A 16,662-nucleotide genomic window follows, 5' to 3' on the forward strand; every position below is an offset into this window, starting at 1 on the left:
GCATGAGCTCAAGGTAAATAAAAATATACTTATAGTGTTTTTAAAATAAGGTATACTAGATTCTCACTGCATGAGAAATTTTAAGATAAACATATGTAAAAAGGTTATATTCATATTATTGGTTATGTGATTATTTTTCAGGTTTTTAAGATATACGTGATGAAATATTTACTCTATTTGTTGTACTACTATAATGTGTAGTGCAAAAATACTGATGTACAGAGCTTCCCAATTAATACTACATCTTTAAACTAAATGTTTGCTATTCATGATTTTGAAAATGATTAGTAATACAGATTAGTTTCACAAGAAATTATAAACTATTGGCATCCCTAAGTTATATAACAGTATATAACAATTGTCTTGCAGTCAGTGATAATTAAGTCATTGGCTGGAAAATAAAATAAGATTAAAAGAGCTTCAATAAGTGTTTTAATTATTTGATATTTAGCTAACTAAAAAAACTTTTTGCACTGTGCTATGTTTAAGCTCATATGACTTTCCTAAATATGGGGGATCCAATTACAAATATTTGAACATTTATTTAGAAATAATGCATTTCCTGTTGTCTAATGATCTCTATATTAGTAAATGCATATATTAAAAAATTTACCTTGCATAGCAACATATTTTTAATCTTTCTAAAGAGGCCAAGAATATTTCCAGGAAGATGCATTGAGCTGCAGCTGGTGCCAGGTGTCTTCTTTGAGGGAATGCAGTCAAAAAAAAAAAATTAAGTATGGTATCCTGGAAAAGAAAGTGTTTCTATTGTTCTGGGAATAAGAAAGATTATCCTGCAATACGTTATACTTTATCACCTGAAACTATTTTCTGTTAGTTACAGACCACATTCTCTATTGGTTATACTGACCACAGATATAGCCTGGGAAAATTAATCACCATAATAATTATGTGTCTAATGTTATCTACAAATTATGCAATGTACCCACAATTGCCTTAATTGATATCAGGAAATTAAAGTTTAAGTAAGCCTTGGTTGTGGCAAAACTATTCACTGTATCACTTTGAAGGTTTAAGACTATACTTATTGTAATACTCTATAAACAGAAAACATGGAATCAATAATAAATCATTGAAGCTTGGTTTCTTGGATTCAGTTTATCAAAAATTGTTTAAAGATGAATTTTTCAAGTTAAGAGCCCTATTTATTTGCAAATTATATAAAGGTAATGAAATTCTAATCTGAGAGAATTATATTAAAACAACATTAGGTACTATTTACATTGGATAAATATATTCACAAATAAATATTTCCCTTTAATTTTAGGAAATATGTATACCTTAAAGGTATTCTGAATCTACCAGTACAAATTCTAGACAATGTATCAATGTCAGAGTTAATGAAAAATAACTTCCCTTGTTACATTTATATTTATTTCTATAATATGACATCAGACAATAGTTTGTGAACTCATCCTAGAAAAAGCATTATACACCTTGTTGTTGTTTATCACTTCAGGGTAGTATCCTTGGGAAACTATGGATCAATGCCAGTGACTAATACACCCTTCGAAGTAATTTTGAAGCTTTTCTTGGAATGGCCATCAGCATTGTTATCATACAAATATGGCAAATAAGTTCATGAACTCAACCATGGAAAAGTGCTGCATACCTCATTACTGAATATCCATACAGTCACCAGATGGCCAAGAGTCATATTCAAAGGTGACCATAGTGACATTCAATTAGGAGGTATGTGACACTTGTTCTAGGATGAGCTCATGAATTTAATTTTTAGATCTCAGATATGTGTCTTGATTACTTACTATAAAAGCATGTTAAATGTAAGTATTATACATAAACAGTTAGATCCTGAGTAACATAGAAATATATTCCATCTAAATTTTTAATACTTGCAAACCTGAGATTTATTTTATCATACTTTATTAAGAGTAGCTATTGTTTGTTATCTGCCTATAAAGGACTTTTGGTTCTTTGTGTACTTTTTCTCTAATATTCTCAACAACTTTGAATAGTTATTTTTAGAATTTGAGGCTCAGATTAAGTAATATTCATTTAGTATCAGAAAAATTCCTTTGTTGAACCAGGTTAGTTTGAATATGCTGTAGTCTTTCAGCTGTACTATGAGAGCATTTTCTTAGCCCGATACAGTGATGGTTTATGATTTCCAATAGCATAATAAATATTTCTGCTATGCATGCTACCACTACTGTGGTAGTTCAAAACATTACTGTTAAAGGTCATCAGCAATACTTTTAAACACAATTCACTGTGTCTCATAAAGATTATGGGGGTGTTAAAGGGGAGGGAGTGTGCCTTAAACTGTATTGGTTGCAAACTCTAAATCCTTTTTAGAAGAAACAGGACTTATGTTGGAGAAGCTCTAAAATGGATGGTAAATCATAAACAAAGCTATAAATCATCTCCATAGTAAGGCAGAAAGCACGCTTTTGAGATTGAGAGTTATTATCATATTATAAAACTAGCACTGTCATGAAGTGTATTTTCCTTAATTTAGCTGTTTCATGCATATTTCCTCGATGTAGTGGATTATTAATAAATTAAACTATAAATTTTGATAATATACTGTTACAATAAAATTAATGCAGATGAAAAGCATAATCATTAGTATAGTAAATAATATTATAATTGATTTCTGCCATTACATATTTAATATTCTTTCTTTGCTGCTCTTTGCCTATAAAATGATTGCATAATTAATAATTATAGGAGTTGACAAGTTAATTTCACTCTGAGACAACTTACATATGAATTAAACCAGTAGCAGTAAAATTTCTAATAAACTGACAACATTATATAAATATTTGGGAATATCTCTTAATGACCTCTAAATTTTAATATGTAACAATATGCAATTAACATTTTCTGATTTAAAAAAGAGTTTAGTTGTGTGGAAAAAGTCTACATATCCCATGATGTAAATATAATCCATAAAATCCCTCATTTGAACCCAGAAATAAAACAAAAGTTTTTAAATATGCATGAGTATCAAAATAAGCTACCTACTAATACTATAATTGCTCTATTCTTTTATGCAACTCTTTAAAGTTATAAAAATAATATCAAAAAATTACTTATGTACTATATATACTCTTATTTCAACTCTTGATTTTTCACTTTGAAAAAATAATGCTTTTCCTAAAAACTATCAAAAAATAGGATAAAAGGGATGTAAGTTAACACAATAAATATAAATAAATATTACAAGGCAACAGCTAAGATCATAATAATGGTAAAACATTGGAAAATTGTTATCTAGTATCAAGAACTAGACAAAATATCCACTCTCACTATTTTTACTCACCATAATTCCAGAAGCCTTAGAGTGAACAACTAGACAGGACATAAATAAATAAATAAATGTCATCCAAATTGGAAAGGAAGTTATTAAACATCCTATACATAAAACTTTATGTATAGAAACCCTAAAGTCTCTACCTAAAATTATTAGAACTAATAAATAAATTCAGTAAAATTAGAGGATTCAGTTAAACTTTTTATATATTTATATATAAAAATCAGTACAATTCCTATTAAAAAACAATGAAATATTTGAAAAAGAAATTAATTCCATTCACAATGCATACAAAAATGAATAAATACATAATTATAAAAGTAAATTTAACTAAGGACAAGAAAGTTTTATATACTTGAAACTATAAAATATTGATAAAAGAAGCTGAAAAAGACAGAAAAAGTAGAAAATGTCATGAATTGAAAAGTTAATATTGTTAAAATATTCATAATATCCAAAATAGTCTATAGAGTCAATACATTCTCTATCAAAAATAACAATAATATTGTTCCAAAAAAAGAAAAAATCTTGTATTTGAATAAAGCCATAAAGAAACCCAAAATAACAAAGGCAACCTTAATGAAAAGGATAAATCTGAAAGTAACCCACCACCTGTCTTTAAAATATAGTACAAAGCTATAGTAATCAAAACAACATGGTACTGGTATAAAAGCAGACCAATAGTACAAGATACATGGTCTAGAGCTAAACCCACTTAAGTAAAATCAATTGATTTGGAGCCAAGTGTGTCAAGAATATATAATAAGAAATATATTACAGTGTCTTAAATGTATGCTATTGGGACAATTGATCACAGAATGCAGAAGAATAAATTTAGACCCTGCTCTCAAACATATACAAAACTGAACTCCAAAAAGAGTCTAGGCTTACACTTCAGACCTATAAATATAAAATTATGAGGAAAAAAACACAGAAGACATCCATGACATTAGTCTAGACAAGGCATTCTTGTAAGTGAACGTCAAAGGACAGGCAGTGTGCAGGATTATATAAAATTAAAATGTTCTACATAGCTAAGGAAGCAATTAACAGAATGAAGAGACAAGCTAAAGAATAGGTAACAATATTTGCTTAATCACACTATGATAAGAGGTTAATATCAAAAAATGTGTAAGAAACTCAAGCAACTCAATGGCAAGGAGATGTATAAACAAATTAAAATATAGGCAAATAAGCCGACTAGACAATTCCCAAAAGAAGACATATAAATGTCCAACATGTATATGAACAGATGGTCATCATCATTAATCAGCAGATAAATCCAATCTCCAATTTGAAGGTGTTACTTCATACAGAGTTGCATGGCCATTGTCATAAAGAGGATGTTGGTGAGAATTTGGAGAAAAGGGAAAACTTATGCACTGCAGGTAAAAATGTGAATTCATACAGCCATTATGGAAAATAGCATCAAAGTTTATCAAAAACTAAAAATAGAACCTGCATGTGACCCCAAAATCCCACTATTAGACATATACAAAATCATAAATAAATATAAACAACATCTTAAGGCAAACCAAAGTAAGATTGATGGCACATTCCTCTGTTAATTGTAGCATTATTCATAATAGCCATTATATGAAATCACTCCAAATATTTATCAATGGATAAATGGGTAAAATGTGGTATAAATAAAATTAAATACTATTAGGCCTTATATGCATAAAAGAATAAAATCTTATCATTTATGAATCCTTCCCCCACTGAAATAGAAACGGACATACTAAAAGTATCCTATGAACTAAGATCTGTGAAGTAACGTCTAGTTAACTGCTGTGATATTAAAATAAAACAGTAGAAATATGACTTAACATTTCTCTGATACTAGGAATAATTACAAATTTGAGGTTTTTGCCAAATATACTTGAAAACCTTTTTGGGGGGAGGGAACATGGCAGACTAAAAGCAAACTGCAAGAATGGCACTCTTAATGAAAATTATGTTATAAGCAGATGCCTACCTACAGAGGGAACACCAAGAAACCTCAGGGAAGGGATGTGGAACACTCAGAGTGGAGGAGAAGGTGTTAAGGTGATTCATGGGAGGATAGAGTGCTGAGGCACCACATTCACCTCATAAACACTGTGGCACAAGTTGTGAGTGAGCTCCCTCAACTGCTACAGAACTCTCTCTGCCTAGACAGCTACCCAGAGTTTGTATAGAATCATTGAATCAGAGAGCCATTGCACCAGAGAATAAGAGCACCAAATCTGGTGACTGCCAGTCCCGTGTTTCTGCAGCCAACACCATTCTGAGCTCCTAAGTGCAAGGTACCAGGTCTGCATGACACCCACCTTGCAGCAGGAGCCTTCACATCACCCACACTGGGCTGGGGAGGGAGTGGACAGAGCAAACACTCCTCTGTGACTTAAATCTGAATGCCCCTCCCCACTAGTGCAAGGATCTGAACAGAGGAGTTGCCTGGGAATTACAGGCTTGACCTGGGAAGCTTTGGGCAGCAAACAAAAAAGGCAATTGTTATCCCTCAGAGAGTAGTAAAAAGAGCAAAATTCATAAAAAATCTACTCAAGGGAATTAATGAGGAAAACTCCCTTGGTACTGCCAAAGATTCAGATATCCAGACACAAGATAATTGAACAACTAGTTGATGGAGAAATAAAGTATTTTCCAGACAAGCAAATACTGAAGGAATTTGCTATGACCAGATTTGCCTTGCAAGAAATACTGAGAACTGCATTATACATGAATCAGCACAATAGGTACCTACTAGTGTACAATCACCTATAAAAGGTATAGCTCAGAGCTTTTGGAAAACAATAGCCCTAGAGGGAAACAATGTAATAAGGTACAAACCAACATGATGGAAAGAACTGTATCCCACTTACCAATTGTATCACTCAACATCAGTGATTTGAATGCTCCACTCAGAAGACAAAAGCTAACATAATGCATGAAAAATGCACAATCCAAATATTTGCTGTCTGCAGGAAACATATCTAATCTATAAGGATGTACACAGATTTAATGTGAAAGGATGGGAAAAAATATTCCATGAAAATGGAAACCAAAAGTGAGAAGGTTTAGTCATTCTCATATAAGATAAAATAGACTTTAAATTAACATTAGTAAAGGAGTACAATAATTATATGTAATAGTAAAGGGAGCAATTCAACAAGAAGACCTAACAGTTCTAAACATAAATGTCTCTAACACAGGAGCTTCCAGAAAGGTAGACCAAATTCTACTTCAACTAAGCAAAAGAATAAATAGTAACATTATAATTGCCAGAAACTTCAACATACCACTGTCAGAGCTGAATAAATCATCAAGGCAAAAAGGCAAATAAAGAAACACTTAAACTGTACAATAAAATAAATGTAACTAACACACATTTACAGAACAGTTTACCTCAAAACTACGAAATATGCCTTCTTCTTATCAGCACATGGGACATTTTCCAAGATTAATCATATCTTAGGTCATAAAATGTGTTTCAACAAATACAAAAAAAGTTTAAATACATATATTACATATCTTCTCAAACCATACACTATCTTCTCAAACCATAGTGGATTAAAACTAGAAGTCAATTCTGAGAGAAACACTCAAATCTACACAAAATTATGGAAATTAAGGAATCTGCTGCTGAATGATTATTTGGGTAATAATTAAGATGGCAATCCAAAGATACCTTGAACTGAAAGAAAAGGGGTCACAAGCTATCAAAATCTATGAGATTCAGCTATCAAAATCTATGAGAACTAACTGATGGCCTAGCTAACAGGGGCACAGACATAAGGAAAGGTGATTGGGAATCAAGAAGTCGGGAGGGAAGAGAGGATAAAAATCTGCTTAGGTACAGTGCACACTATTCAGGCTATGAGCACATTTTTAGCCCAGATGAAATCATCATGAAAGCTGTCACGACCACATCAACGATCACGTGAGACACGGATTGACAGTACACGCTGCAAGAGGTGAGGCTAAGCATACATGCAGGATAGCACTGAGCACTTCTCTCAGAGTCCTTTTATTGAGAAGATACATAATAGGCAGAAAGATTACTAAGCTAAGACATGCAGGGGCTGTGTGCTGAGGGAAATGATCCCACAGGTGCCAAGAGAGTACTCAAGGAAATGATCTTCAAAGGTGGTGAGGAAATTATCTTCAAAATACTAAATGCAATTTTTCCCCACTAATCCTTTAAGGAACTGTCATAAAATGCTTAATGTTTAACAATAGCCTTACCAGTACAGGACTGAACTTTGCTCCTCCAGGATTACTGAGTTACATGGTGACTTGCCTTCCAAGTCCAAATCCAAGAGATTTTCAGACTTGCCAGGAGAATGTCTTGTTCTCAGTCATTCCTCAGATGAGTTATGATATTGGTGACTACTGTAATAAGTATAATGTTTAATCCTCTATAGAAAGCAGTGCATATAATAAAAACATTTGTACTCCCTTAATATTTTGAAATAGAAGCAATGATAAAAACATCAAAGAATGAAATTAGCTTACGCATTTGAATATAGAAATTCCCATAATTAAAGGTGTAGGGGAGTTCCAAAGTGAGGGTACTTTTCAAAATGGTAACAAGGCTTGGAAATTTTCAAGTGCTGAGTTTTATGACAATATAACAAGTTATTACATTTAAAAATCATTTGAATGCATACATGATTGAATGTTTTGCTCAAGCTTGCAGTAATCCAATATAGGATGACTTTTTAGATCTTTTTATCTTGAAACGTTAATGTCATTTTTCCTTCTTTAAATGCCATATTGTTATATCTATACTATCATTTTGATTTGAAGTTTAATTAGTTAAATATGGCTATCTTCAGTCTAATATAGCATTATTTTTATATATAACTGAAAAGAAGTCTAGATGCAAAAATTATATCACTTCAAGGCAGACAACTATTTGACAGTACGCACGTGAAGTATTTAATAAATACTTCAAGAAAAGTTCTAAAACCCTAAAGCCTTTAGGAATTAATAGCCATACACAAGAGCTTTATGCTTTAGTATCACTAAACGTATTCATATGTATTTCCCATTATAGTGAATCATAATGTCTTTTTTTTTTTACTACTAGATCAGCAGTTCATTATAAATGAATACAATTTGGAATAGCTAAATAGGAGCAATGCATACAAAACAGTACTTGGGAAGGGGCATAGCGCTTTTGTGCTGTCTCTGCCATGCTCTCTTCCTAGCACCTAACTGCCTAACTGTGTTCACCATCCTGGAACCAGGATGCACTTTCGATCCTTATTTCCGTGCACATTCCAGGCTATTTACGTAGAAAGCACATTGCAGAATAATTGGTTACAGAATTAGTAATGAAAGTATAATTGGATAAATGTAATCTAAATATATACCTCTGTTTACTTAATGATGTTTCCATTAATTTTTGTTAGTATAAAAATAGAAGTTAAAATAGTATGCAATTGATACTTTTAACAAGGATATTACATAATTGCCTGGTCAATTATGAAAGAAACTGCATGCATTAAGCTAACTAAGGGCTTAATATGATCAGCACAAAACACATTTTTAACTGAATATGTATTTTAACATTAGAATTATATATAATCCTAAACATTTTTATATCTGATTACTTAGTTCATAAGTACTGTTTTCATTATTCTTATGCTCTTTTATGGCTCATAATAGGTCATGTTTTCTTTTACAAATATTTTCTATTAAGATATGCTCTAAAAAGTAATAACATTAAAATATTTTCAAATAAAGTCACAATTATTTTGGAGTACCAAGTTTATTTTCTAATTGCTATAATTCCAGAATAAAAGTGTCATATTGAAATTCCCTCTCTATATTGTAGACTGAATACATGCTGGTTATGTAGCTGTGGATATTTTAACTTTATACATTAGGATTAAGGTAAATTCAATCAGCAATGTTGCCCACAAATATAAATATCAACTACATAAATAGGTGCTTGTATATATGATATACTTATAATACTTACACATACATCTATTACAGAAATTAAATGAAGATTCTTAAAGCTTGAAAACCAGTAAAAATAAATATTTTCTTTAATACCTGATAATAATGAAGAAAATTAACAAATGCCAAGAAAAAGCAAAGTAACTGATAAAGAAACCAATTACCAATGTGCACGAAAAGTTAGACATGTATAGACTGTCATATTACCAGCTAATAAACAAGATGGATGTCTTCACACAGACAGATAAAGCAATAATGTTTTTAATATCTCCAGCCTATGAATTCCAGAAGAATATTGTAACAATGGTGAGTCTACGAGACGAAATATTATGAAAATAGTGGTGAGTTTACAAGGTATAAATTCCCAGGGAGCTTGGAAACATCTACTTGGACACACACTGAAATAACAAAAATACTTGCATTTGTTATTATAGACAATAACAGATCAATCAATATTTTTGACACCATCTTGCCATTTTATTTAGAAAATTTTGAAAAGTTCTGATGAGAAAATTATCTTCCATAGCTCATCTAAATTATCAACACAGCCTATAAATGATGGATATCTTAAAGGCTAAGACATCTCAACAGCCCCTTTCCCTTACAAAGAAAAAGCATTTACAAATAATCGTATTGAGACTCTTATCCAGCTTTTAAATTTGATGTGCTTATGATTATAGAGCCTCTTTAAGTATTTGATATGATATTGGTGATATGGATACCACAGAACTTCTGAAATAATGGTCACAATCAGTGAATTCATAGAATGTATAAAATCGACCCTAGTTGATTCTCCTTAATAAAAATTGCTAAATGGATTAAAAATTGGGAATTACAGGTGTTTTTAACTGAGTAATCTCAATCTTTTTTTCCTGCCCTACCAGTACTTTTTCACTCTCATTTCTCCTTCTTTCAGCCAGCCTGTTCATAATTTTTCAAGTCCATTAACTTTACTCTTTGTAGAGAGGACTACAGAGGTATTTTTTTTTTTTAAAAACTTTCAGAAATTAATATGTTAAATTTTGAAACTTCATGGTGGCTCATGCCTATAATGTAGCCCTCTGGGAGTCTGAGGGGCAGGAAGATTGCTTGAGCTCAGGACATGTCTGAAGAAGATGGAGACCCTGTCTCCACCAAAAATTAAACAAATAAACAAATAAAGAAACAAAAAGTACAGCCGGGAGTTGTGGCACATGCCTGTATCCCCAGCTACATGATAGGCAAAGGCAGGAGGATCCCTACATCCTGGGAACCTGAGGTTGCAGTAAGCTACAATGACACCACTGTACTCCCCTCAGGGCACAGGGTTAGTTAGACTTTGTCTCAACAACAACAAATATCATTGGAGATTTATATAGGGTTTGTCAAGAAGGCAAAATTATCTTAAAAGACCTCCAAGCATGCAGTTTTTTCTACTAATTTTCTTTTACTTCTCTCTCTCTCTCTCTCTTTTAATGGGCAATAGAGAAGTAACGTAACAAATGGTATTAGAATAGAATTTTGGAAATTGGAAAAGTATATGAAATTTCTGTCTTGGAGAAGACACAGCAACCAAACTACAACCATACTAAAATAATGCTCAGGGTGATGTCTGAGTGAGAAAGGTTGAAAAAAGAAATGATAAAGTAGTGAAACTGGGGTGATAGGACCAAGTCAATAGCTATTCAGAAAAACTATAAATATTCTTATTGCATATATGCTGTAGGAAGGAACCTAGATCAGAGTAATTTGAAATATGATAATAGAGTACAAAGAAAGGACTTGGTGACCACTGAGAAGGAGGAGCAGTTATATATGCCTCCAGGGATTATCAAGTCTTCTCCAGTCTCCTCATCTTTACTTCTCACTGACTGTGTATTTAATTTCTATCACACATTGCAAATTATGACACAACTATTAGCTTTAAAACAACTACCACTTATTATTTCATAGTTTATGTAAATCAGAAGATTGAGCACAGCTTACATGGGTTCTCTGCCCATGATTTCACAAGGCAAAAGTCAAAGAGATAACCCTGTAATGCTCTCATATTAAGGTTTGACGAGGGGAGGAACTACTCATTCCTCCTCAGTGGGTTCCAAGTCTGTTCTTTCTACTCTATTACTATATTTCAAGTTATTCTCTTAGGTTTTTGGCAGAATTTTCCTTGTGATGATATAATTTATAGTCGTTTTCTTCTTCAATCCATCAGAATAATTTCTTGCTCCAGTCTATTAAAGTAATTATGGAAGAGACTCTACCATTTCCTATGCCATAAAGGATAATCTAATCAAGCTTAATATAATCTAATCTAACCTACTGAAATCACAGGGTAGAGGAAGGGTAGACCTCTACCCTACAGGGGAAAGAATTTTACAAGGGTGTGAATCACTAGTGGTGACTGCAAGATTCTGCTCAGCACAAAGTTTAAGTCACTCTTGATGTAAAGAACTCTCATTAACACTGTTAAGAAGAAATAGGACTATATCATGTGTCAGTAGTATGGGTTGAATTATTCCCTCTCCCACCCCCACCCCCCAAATTTCATGTGTTGAAGTTCTATTTAGCATGTGACTATACTAAATGTTTGGAGATAGAGTCTCTAGAGAGGCCAGTAAATTAACATGAACTCTTCAGGATGAGCCCAAATTGAATTGGAATGTCCTTATAAAAAGAAGAAATGTGGACACTGACTTATATAAAAGACCAAGTGAAGACTTAGGAAGAAATCTACCATCTACAAGCCAAGGAAAGATCATGTAAAAGGCATTACCCCACCAAGAGCTTAATCTCAGACTTATAGACTTCCAAACGGTAAGAAAATAAAATTCAGTAATCTGAGTTACCCAGTTTATAGTACTTTGTTATGACAGCGCTAGAAAACTAATACAGTTAGCTCCAAAAGCATTTATTTTATCATAATTTATAGGAAGTTAGTCTTCCATGGTAATAAGGTCATGTTCAATGTAGACATGACAAGACAGCACAGCCAAGTTCCACATTGGATGTAGTGTCTCCATCTCAGTTTTCTTCTAGATTAATGGATTAAAATGTTTAGTAACATAAAATTTTAGTCAATATTTGGAGAGAACTCTACTTTTAGAGTATTTCTAGAAGTCAAATATGCAATGTTACCTTATAAATGACATAAAATTTCACTCACTAATTATTTTATGGTTATTGAGGCTTAAATTATAGACTATTTTTAGTGCTTATTCAATATAAACTACAGACAAAAAATCTGCCATAATATATCTTACAATCTAGTGATAGGAGAGAGAGAATATAGCAAGAAGTAAATTGCAAACTATGGGCTTAGAGAGTGGTGTGCACTATGTGAAAATTAAAAAAAAAAAGGAGAATGTGAATCAGGAGTATGGACTGAAGGACTGGGAATTTTTAATAGAGATAGGAAGAGTAGCACTGAAAAGTGAGCATTTGATAATACACTTATGGGAAGAGAGGAAGTGACCTTCTATAATTTTCAGGGAACAGATATTTTGCAGAAAAAAAAGAGATAATAGAAAGTTTATAGACCTTGGTAAACTTCAGAAACATCAAGAAAGCTACTATGGAAAGAGCAGAGTTATTTAAGGGCAGATAAATAGGAAACAAATTTATTCAGATAAGTGGGACAGATTACATAGGTCCACTGGGAAAACTATGGCTTTCCTTCAGACTAAAATAGTACCAATTCTGAAGACATTGAGAAGAGAAGGGAGATCTTGGCTACTGGATTAAGGCTAGATTGGAGGGGAGAAATCATAGAAGCAAAGGGACTATTTAGAAGGTATAGCAATGGTCTAGGTAGAAGAGGGAGACGGCTTGCAACTAGAGATATTGAAAAAGAATATATAATGAATATATTTTAAAGCAAAAGTTGTAGAATTGGTTTTTTAATCCAATTCATTCTGCAATACATTTGTTTAGACTGGATAATATTTCATAATAAAAAACAACTGGAAATTGCTTAATGGCTACCAAAAGATACCTACTAAAAAAAAACCCTGCTGTATAAGAAAATAAAATTCAGCACAATTATGAAAAAAATAAGGTAGATCTATAGATGCTCCCATGAAAAGATGCACAAGATATATTCATGAGTGAAAAATGCAAATTGTAGAACAGTTCTACACTATGACTTGTTAAAAAACAAAAAACCTATATAAATATGTAAAACATTGTATATATTTAGAAACTTGTTAAACTAATTAACATGAGTGGAAAATTAAATTTATGATATGTAAAAAACATTGACAAAATTGAATATCATTTCATGATAAAAACATAACAACTTAGATGCAGAAGAAATGTAATTCAATACAATAAAGGCCATATATGAAAAAACCACAAATAACATCATAATCAACAGTAAAATGTTGACTGCTGCTCCTCTACTGTCAGCAACAAGACAAAATTGCCTTTACCAGTTCTTTTCATCTTGGTATTCGAAGCTCTAACTAAAGCAATTACACCAGATAAATAAATAAATATATTCCTAATTGTAAAAGAAGAAGTTTACAAACAACATGATTTTATATATAGAAAACGCTAAAATGCTGTCTTTGTTTTTCGTTACTATTAAGGAATACTGAAGACTGGGTAATTTATAAAGAAAAGAGGTTTGTTTGGCTACTAATTCTGATATACCAGGTATATCAGAAGCATGGTGCGAATGTTGGCTTTCAGTGAGGGGCTCATGGCAGAATGCAAAAGGAAGCTGGAGTGCTTAGGTAAGAAAGGAGGCAGATGCCAGGCTCTTTTGCATGAACAGTTTTTGTGCAAACAAGGAGAGTGAGAATTCAGTCAGTGCCGTCAGAATGGCACCAAACCATTCATGAGACATTTGGCCCTGTGATTCAAACACCTTCCACCAAACCCCACCTCCCACATTGGTGACCAAATTTCAACATGGCAGGGTCCAATAAACCATATTCAAACTGTAGCAAAAACTAGTAAATAAACAAATATTTATTAAGTAAATAAATTCAGTGAAGATGGAGAGTGGAAAATCAAGATATGAAAATAAGTGGCAGTCTATATACTAACAATAAATTATTTGAGAAATAAATCAAAAAATCCCACTCAAAATAAATACAAAAATAAATGAAGCACTCAGCAATACATGTAACTAAGAAGAAAGACCTATATATTGAAAACTATGAACTTTGATGAAATATATTGGAGAAAATAACATTAAGTAGGGAGGGTTAATACTCTGTGTTTATGGATTAAAGGAATTAATAATGTTAAAATGTCCATGCTATCCAAAATAATCTATAGATTCAGTGGCATCCTTATCAAAATTCTAATGAAAATTTTCACAGAAATAGAAAAATTTGTATGAAACCACAAAAGATCTCAAATGGTCAAAGCAGTCTTGTACAAAAATCAATATATCTGGAGGCATCATACCACTTGACTTCAAAAATATATTACAAAACCATAGTAATCTAAACAACATAGTACTGGCATAATAAGAAACATACTGACCAATGGAACAGGATAAAGAGTCCATATATTTATAGTCAATTGATGAAGGAGCAAGGTACCAAGAACACATAATGGGGAAGAGATGGTGTCTTTAGTATCTGGTGTTGGGATAACTGGATAGTTGAAGAAGAAGATAGAAGAAGAAAGACAATTGGATGCAAATTGCACACATTAAATAAAAATAACCTCAAAAATAGATTAAAGACTTAAATTGAAGACCTGAAAATCTAAAACAATTTGAAGAAAACATAAAACAAAAACTACATGACATTAGTCTGGGCAATGAGTTCTTTGATTTGAACCCCAAATCACAGATAAAAACTAAACAAATGGTATTTAATCAAACTCAAAAGCTTATGCACAGCAGAAGGGAACAATTAAAAGATTGAAGAGGCAACCAACAAAATGAGGGAAAATACAATTTAAAAAGATCAGTGTTCAGAGTATGTGCGAAACTCAAGCAATCCCGTAACAAATAACCAGATTAAAATACGAGCAAACAATCAAAATAAACATTTCTCAAAAGACAGGCAAATAGCCACACACTATTTGAAAAATGTTCCCATCACTAATCATCAAAGAAAAGATAATTATAACAATGAGCTATTGTTTTACACCTTTAACGGTATATTTAAAATGACAATTATTAAATGATGAAGGATAACAAGTGTTGGCGAAGATGTGAGGAAAAGGGAACCCTTATTCAGTATAGGTGGGTATATAAAATAGTACAGTCCTTATGTAAAATAGTATTGAGGTTCCTCAAAAAATTACAGGTGAGATTCATCAATTTCCCTGCAGGGTTTATATACCAGGGAAATAAATCTGTTGTGTTGAACACATACCTGCATTCCAGTGTTAATTGCATCATTATTCACAGCCACAATGTGAAGTCAATGTAAATATTCATCGTCTCATGAATGGATAAAGAAAATGTGAGTGGCACCTGTGGCTCAGTGAGTAGGGTGCCAGCCCCATATACCAAGGGTGGCAGCCAAACTGCAACAAAAAAATAGCTGGATGCTGTGGCAGATGCCTGTAGTCCCAGCTACTGGGGAGGCTGAGGCAAGAAAATTGCCTAAACTCAAGAGGTGGAGGTTGCTGTGAGCTGTGACGCCACGGCACCCTACCGAGGGCAACAAAGTGAGACTCTGTCTCTAAAAAGAGAAAGAAAGAAAATGTGGTATATACATAGCATACCCAAAGGAATACTATCCAGACCTTAAAAAGAAGGAAATCCTGTTGTTCTCGACAACGTGAATGAACATCAAGGACATTACAAGTAATGCACAGAAATAGAAATATCCCATAATTTTACTTACATTGTAATCCAAAGACGTTAAATTCATACAAGTGGAGAATGGGATGGTGGTTACCAGGTGCTGTCAGGAGGGTTCAGAAGATCATGATCAAGGGATACAAAATTTCAGTTAGATAGGAGGAATAATGTCAAAAGATCTGTTATATGACATAGTTACTGTACTCCGTAAGAACGAATGGTTTTTTTGAAAATCACTAAGAATAGATTTTAAGGGTTTTCCCGACAAATTGGATAATTACGTGAGCGAATGTATATTAATTATTTCAATATAACTATTTTACAATGTCTCCATATTGAAAAAAAGCATGTTGGACATATTTGCTTATTTATTAATTTAAAATTTTAAAAAAGAAAAAAAACTATGAAATGAAAGAAGGATTTTAAAAACTTTTATATCTTTTTCTATATTTTGACTTTCATAAACTACCATGTGTTGATTTGCTACTAATATTTCTTACTGTAAGTACATTTTCTAAAATGACAAAAAAATTATACTTACATTATCTCCCAGAATGAGAATTTTCTAATTATACTCACAAACAAAACTTAGAACAGTAATCAGGTGGCAAAGAATTATTGTAAACATGAATACTGATTTCAGGGAATAAAGCTAGCAAAT

The sequence above is a fragment of the Otolemur garnettii genome, unplaced genomic scaffold, assembly GCF_000181295.1.
Source record: "Otolemur garnettii isolate 467f Iridium unplaced genomic scaffold, OtoGar3 scaffold00009, whole genome shotgun sequence".
In the NCBI taxonomy this organism is placed as follows: Eukaryota; Metazoa; Chordata; class Mammalia; order Primates; family Galagidae; genus Otolemur; species Otolemur garnettii.